A 7679-nucleotide genomic window follows, 5' to 3' on the forward strand; every position below is an offset into this window, starting at 1 on the left:
ATATATTAAATTATAATTATTTTGAAATATATTAAAAGTTTAATTGTAAGCAAATATGTTGTAAGCATACTTTCAATATATTAAAAGTTGGTACATGCTAAGTTAAATATACTTGAAATACAATAAAGTATATTTATTTTTTACCAGGGCTATTCATATGGCTTTTTGCAGCTTTCTTGATGTAGCTTTCGTTGTTGCATTTTTACTTAATACTGTTAAGTATATGTCAGTAAACAAGTATAGGCCAAATATACTTAGACATTTCGGTCAGTATAGGTCAAGTATACTTTAGTACAATTTAAGTATATTTCTGAGAAGTACCTAAAGTACATTTTAGAGAGGTACATAAAAAGTAAACTGAAAGTATACTTTTTTATTTTAAGTTTAAAAGAAGTATACTTATAGCACACTTGAATAAACTTCTTTTTCGTAAGGGAAGCGAGTTCCCAATTCATCTGTCACAACGTTACGTCGTAGTGACCGACTGAAAGGGAACTGGATCTTGAAGAGGCACTACTCTATCGTGAGACCAATCATAGATCTCAACTTGTTCTCCCCCCTCAATTTAAGCTGTCGGTTTTGAAATAGCTACACAACGACATGGGACATGTAGGTACCAGAGGTGGAAAGTAACAAATTACATTTACTCACGTTACTGTACTTGAGTAGTTTTTTTGTGTACTTTTACTTTTTTGAGTACTTTTTAAAATCTGTACTTTTACTTTTAAATAAGTATGTTTTGTTTAAAGTATTGTACTTCACTACATTTTAAATCATATCCGTTACTGAGTAAAAAAATATTTTAAAAAAGCAAGGTGATAAAGACGCGCAATGAATGATTTATGGGCGGGGAACGCGCAAAAAGAACCATGGAGATGGACGAGACAGGCGCACGCTAATGCAGACTCGCCTCAGTTCAAATCTTATGAAAGAAACCCCTTGTCTTATTTAAGTGACCACTTTCCACTGACGAGAAGGGATTGTTTCTTTCATATGAAAGGTAGGATTCATGCTCTCTTGAGTACGAAAATGTCAACCGGGTTTTTACCGCTCATTTGCACAACGTGTTTTTAATACCATGCGCGTTATCTTCCGAAGTCTAGCAGCTTCGCGTCAAGTCAAACACAACTTCAGAACGTCCTCGAGAACGCGCAGGTCATTAGACATTGCAGAGAGAGACAGAGGGAGAGAGAGAAGAATAAAGGTCTGAAAGCGGGTCAGGGAAGCTAGAAGACAATAAACGTGTCAAAAGTATATAACCATGGCACTCATCTCATTAAATGCTCATTTAAACTATATATAGTTTAATAAAATAATGTATGTTACCAGCAATACATCAATTACAACCTTACTATAGTGATTGTATTTACTAGCTGCTAGCCACCTTCAAAAGTGCATAACTCACCTGTAAAAATCATTAAACAATTCCATAAATGTTTCTTAGTTTAAAAAAGCTTTTTATTTTATTAACTTTTTGTTATTGCACTTTAATTGTAAAGATGTTCCTACAATAAAAAATAACTAGTTTGAGATTTATATTCCCTTTTGTACTAAAGTCCTCCACCTCTGTAAAAAAGTAACTTTTACTCTGAGTAAAATTAAAATGATTTACTTTTTACTTTTACTTGAGTAGATTTTTAGATAAGTAACTTTACTTTACTTAAGTAAAATATTATTAAAGTAACTTTACTTTTACAATATTTTAGTACTCTTTCCACCTCTGGTAGGGACGGAACGAAATCTAGAGTTAGCAAGAAACAGATTTTACTTTTATGAAAAAGGAAATTGAGCACTACGTCACCCAGCAGTGCCAACGCGTGAAGCAGAAGAAACCAGTGGTGAAGATCAGAGCTCTGATGGGGAGTCTTACCTCAAGTTGTCCACTGGACCTGGTGTCCATCGATTATCTGCACCTGGGGCGGAGCTGGGCGGATATGAATATATTCTGGTGCTGGTGGACCATTTTACTAGATTTGCACAGGCACACCAGACAAAAGACAAGTCTGGAAGGACGGCAGCAGAGAGGATATTTAACGATTATATCCCACGGTTTGGCTATCCTTGGCGACTCCATCAAGGCTGTGAATTCAAGAACCATCTCTTCGCGACTTTGCAACGGATGACAGGTGTCGGTGACTACAGAACAACACCTTATCACCCCCAAGCAAACCCAGCATAACATTTTTATTGGACTCTGTTACAAATGTTGAGGACACTGGAAGAGAAGGAAAGATGCAAAGATCACCTTCCAAAGGTAGTGCATGCTGACAATTGCACAAAACATGAGGCGACGGATTTTCTCCATTCTTCCTCTTGTATGGACGTCATCCTTGCTTGCCCGTAGACTTAATATTTGGTCTAAGATCAAAAGAGGAAAAATACTCACCTCGAGACTATGCAGAGAAGTGGGCACAACGGATGGTTGATGCATACAAACTAGCCTCAAACAACAGTAAGCAAGCCAGTGCACGAAACAAGAGATACTATGACTAGCATCTTCGAGGCGTTGTGTTGCAACCGCACGATCGAGTTCTGGTTCGGAACTTGAGTGAGCAGGTGGGACCTGGAAGGCCAAGATCATACTTGGAGAAAACTGTGCACATGGTCAAACAAAGGATAGGACATGGACCAGTCTATCAAGTTTACCCTGAGTCTAGTGGAGAGCCAAGATCCAGGAATGATACGTACCTTGCACCGGAACCCGCTTCACTTGGTTAATGACTACCTGTAGAACCATCACCCTTGGGAGCTGATAAGTAATGTAGACAGCAGGGAAGGAGACAAAGATTGTTAAAACCAGCAAGAGAACCTGAAGAAGCAAATTCAAGTGATTCATGTTCAGATGACAGTGATGCTCCAAGAGCTTACTACTGGTTGCACTCCTCTGAACAGCAGAGATCTAAACAGAGAATGACTAAACCTGACACTTACCAAATAGGACATTGGAGACAAAGAAATAGTGAGGATGGGCCTGTAAGACAGGAAGAGATAATTCTAGGAGTAGAGGAAGGATACTTACCTGAGCAAGTGGCAAATCACTCATTGACTGACTTACCGGCTGCATCAGAATCTAAGAGGATGGATGATGAGCTGGGAGACATGGTACTTGTGGAGGAAGGAAAACAGATGATAAGCCTAGTGAGAAACAATTCAGGAGATGGATATGTTAGGAGATCCAACCCATCCTTGGGTCAGCCCAATTATGAACTGCCTACTGAGATAGGAGCTGCTTAATTGATGCAGACACAGCAGTTACCATATTACTCTAATGGGGTACAGGGGCCTGTATATGTGACTTGTGCTCATATCCCAACTACATTTCCTTATCATATAGGGTCTTATACTACCTTACCACCTTATACTGCATTTAGTGTATACTAGAGAATTAGTACCTACAAGAAAACACACACACACATATGTAAATGTGAACAAGGAACATACTGATATAATACACTCTGACACAGAAATCTTGGAATTGGTTAGAATGTGGGAGGAATGTTTGTGTTCTTGAGTAAACTGTTTATAAGGGCTAAAGGGTCAGTGTTGTTTGGAGCCATTTCTTTTGTCAGGGAGAGTGTGACACCCTATGCGACATTGATATAATCCTCATCTTTCTCTCTTCTTGTCCCAAACTATTCTTTGGTCATTTAGCGTGCAGCACAGCAAAAATAGAGCCGGACGCCAAAACGATTGCAGCACTGCTGCTTCCGAGCCGCTACGTGAGCACGCGCTGCTCACACTTGCGGTTTTACTTGTTAACATGGGCGCTGAAAAAAAAACATGTGCCGCTTACACGCTGCTTACGCTTGTGGTGTAAAACTGGCGTAACCCATGCAAAAAAAGGAGCGAAATTAATATTTGTTGTAGCCGCCATGAGCACCAACAATCTCTGGAATTGTTACAGGAGAGACAGACGCACTCATACCTGGAGCCTTTCCCATGGGTCACTACGGCAACACGGTGTGAGTTCTCTTGAAAGGGAACTACAGTTTTTACTACAAAAAACATAAACAATATTATTGTTAAACAATCTTATAAACAACCATTTAAGTGCCCTGTCAGTTATTTTTCTTTGACCAAACGTTAAAAATCCAAATATTCAGGCACAAAGGATTATAGGTATTCCTCATAGTACTTTGTACTAATAATTTTAAGTTCATTACACCTGTATTTTTAAGGATTTTTGGAGGTTAAAAAACACAAAATGTAAGTAATATTTACTTGATTGTTTAAGTAAAGACAGTATTTGAATTTACAGTCTACAAAGAAACCAACATGATCTCACAAAGTTCTGTGATATAGTCCCAGAATATTTTGCTCATTTATCCGTGTCATTGTCACGGATCTCCGCATTTTTCTGTGTCCGTACCACAAACTTTCTTTTCCATGTCACTTTAACTATTGGTTTATATATTTTTTTTCCGGATTTTTTAAACAATTGTCGCTTGAAGTTAGGGTTAGAGTTGGGATGTCATTTTATGTTACAGAAAGTCGTTCTAACCCCAAACCCACTTGAAAATGACAAGACAATAGACCACTTTCGTGTTTGCAAACAGAGATGACGTTTTTTTGTGGGCGGAGCCAAACTGGTTGCAGAAAGTGATATCTCCGCAGTAGCAGTGAGAAGTGTTTTAACATTAAACACATATGTTTCTCATAGTGTTTTAATCACGTTATTTTTATTTTTATATAGATAAAAAGTTTAAATGGCTTGGCTACTGATATGCATGTGTGTAATGTATATGTATATGTACCAGTTCCGGTAAATGTGAAAGTCGGCACACCTCTGATCTACTGGCTGTTCTTCAACGTGATGTCCAGCTGATGCCTGACCAAAGACCACCGGCAGAACCCGCTTAATCTCCTTCCGTTTCAATGTGTATATATATATATATATATATATATATATATATATATATATATATATATATATATCTCCCAAGGGTTTTTTCCTCCTAGGACTTTTTTTTACTTCCCCGGCTAAAATTCCGGGGGTTTTTTCTCCTAGGGGGTTTTTCAACCCGGGGAGGCAGCCTTTTTGGGCTTAACTTCTATACGTTACATTAGTAATACGTTTGCTTATAATGTTGATTTATAGCTGCAGCAAATTTAGCTGCTTGTGCTATCGTGTATTATGTTATGCTATCTGTCGATTTTCTGTGCTTTTTAACTACATCTATTATGTAAAGCTGCTTTGATACAATTACCAAATTGTGAAAAGCGCTATATAAATAAAATTGAATTGAATTGAATTGTATTGTTCTTCTTTGCTAAATCAATTATTTTTACAGTCTGAATCGCTAAAGTACATATAAAAGCAATACTATCATGTATTATATATAATAACGTTTATTAAATATTTCATAATTTTCCTGTTTTCTATTATTTCTTCCTTATATTTATCTTACGTGTTTGTTCTAAAACTATTATAAAAGTATTATGTTTAAACATACATTAAAAAGACTTTTTATATATTAATAACACTTTACATCATGTGTGTGATATATTTATATATTTATAAAGTATGTAAACATAATAATTTTAGAACAAACAGGAAGAAGACATAAGCTAAGATATAAGGAAATAATAGAAAACGAAAAAATTATGACATATAAAAAATTTGATATTATTGCTTTTTCAGTATAAAAAACATTTATTCTGAATAAATTATAATTGTAACATGATAAAAACGCTATAAGAAACACGTGGAAGGAACAGACTTCGACAGAACACCAGACATCTTCTCTACTTATTTTCTATTCTAATTATTAAAAGATTTCCAGATGATTTCATCGCTCACTTCTGTCTGTTTAAGGGCTTATTGTAATCATAAACACCTATGTTTATCTTCAAATGATGTCTTCGACGATGGTATTCTATAAAAATGAAAGCCATCTTTTTTGGCATTCCTATTCTGACACTTAACAGCACAACAGGACATTTTCTAGTGAATTATCTTGCTCTTTTCACTCGTGTCTAATTCATTTCCACTGTTTTTCTGCAACCGCATTGCGCGCGCAGCTTGCAGTGACGTAACTGTGACGTCTACTTTAAATTAGTCTATAGGAAAAACAATTGAGTAACCAATACGTGAAACTGACACGGTAAAGAAAGTCTGTAGTACAGACACAGAAAAATGCGGAGATCCGTGACAATGACACGAATGAACGAGCAAAATATTCTGTGACTATAACACGGAAATTCGTGAGATCAGGTTAAAGAAACATGTCCATGTCCCTGTGACAAGGTGACCCCATCAGGAAATGCAACTTTACAGGTTAGGTGTATGGGGGCTGGGGCACACCATCATAATTTTGATTACATAAATTAGACCTGAAAAGAAAAATTTTGTTTTAAGTTGTTTTAGCTAAAGTATGGCATCTCACTACAGGCCACCATGCACACAAACAAATAAGACAAAAATAGGTAACACTTTATTTTACGATCCGCAAAGTGTCGCGTAATTAAACCCAATTTACAGCGTACCCATTTGTAACAACAGGGTACCTCTACAGTACGTACTTGTAGGTATAAAGGAATAATATTTTAAGTTTGGGGTAATAAGGGGGTAAGAATATGAAGAATTATAAATTATTTATACTCTAAGTATTTTATAACAACAGGGTACCTATAATATTACGTGGTGTGTATGACTTAGTCAAGTCTATGGGGAAATTATGTTTTATTTTTTTATTTTTTTTATTGTGAGTTTTTCATATTGACTACTGAATGTTGTATACAGTCAATGTCTACGAGCCACATCAGCAAATAAATATAACAGCACATCACTTTTATTTTAGTAGCCTATATTACTTGCTTTTAATAACAAAAGTCCAGCTGATTTAATGTGGTTATCTTTTTTTAAGGTAAGTACAACAAAAATAGCAACTTATTCCCTATTTACCAGGAAACTCCTACATTTGCGGACATATTTGAAGTGGTGCTTTGCAATTTATTTACTGTAAACACAAGTATTTTAGCCAAATATAATTTATGCAATGGCAAACCAGAATGAAACAACAGCAGATATCAGCTCCCGCTAAAGCAAAAGACGACTACATGCGTAGGCTACTGCGCAGGTGTAGAACGCGCGGCCGTCTGCAGGAGGTTTGCTGGAATGCGGTCCTGAGGTGAAATTTCTTTAAGAGGTTTTAAAAACGTTCTACACTGTGGAGTACGGCTGCGAGTGATGTCAGCAGGATCCGCATGCTGGATAAGGTGACTGGTTTTGTTAATACATGACTCACGCATTTCAAACAATGTTTTTTCAAGAAAGTTGCCAGCTAACGGTAGCAGGTTAGCTAGCACATAAGTTAGAATAAAGTTATTAACGTAACTGGCTCAAAAAACTCAGTTTCTGTCAAGGCACAGTGAAGAAACATTTACTGAAGGCTTTCATTTATGTTTTTTATATGTAATGCAGAACAGCATTTGTGAGACGACATCAACTCATCACCCGAGTGGACAAGAACACCAACAGAGGAAGCCAAGCCGCAAAAACAATGAAAAATTGTCATGACTTTTTATTTTAAATAAAAGTTATGTGATAATAAACATTAAGTGTTGGCTTAATTATAGTGTTTTAAAGATGTTTTGAAAAAAGTTGTTTTAAAATAACAATAACAATATTCTGTATGTTTATGGTATTTACCCTATAACATTTATAACGAGAGGTGAAC

The sequence above is a fragment of the Paramisgurnus dabryanus genome, chromosome 9 (assembly GCF_030506205.2).
Source record: "Paramisgurnus dabryanus chromosome 9, PD_genome_1.1, whole genome shotgun sequence".
In the NCBI taxonomy this organism is placed as follows: Eukaryota; Metazoa; Chordata; class Actinopteri; order Cypriniformes; family Cobitidae; genus Paramisgurnus; species Paramisgurnus dabryanus.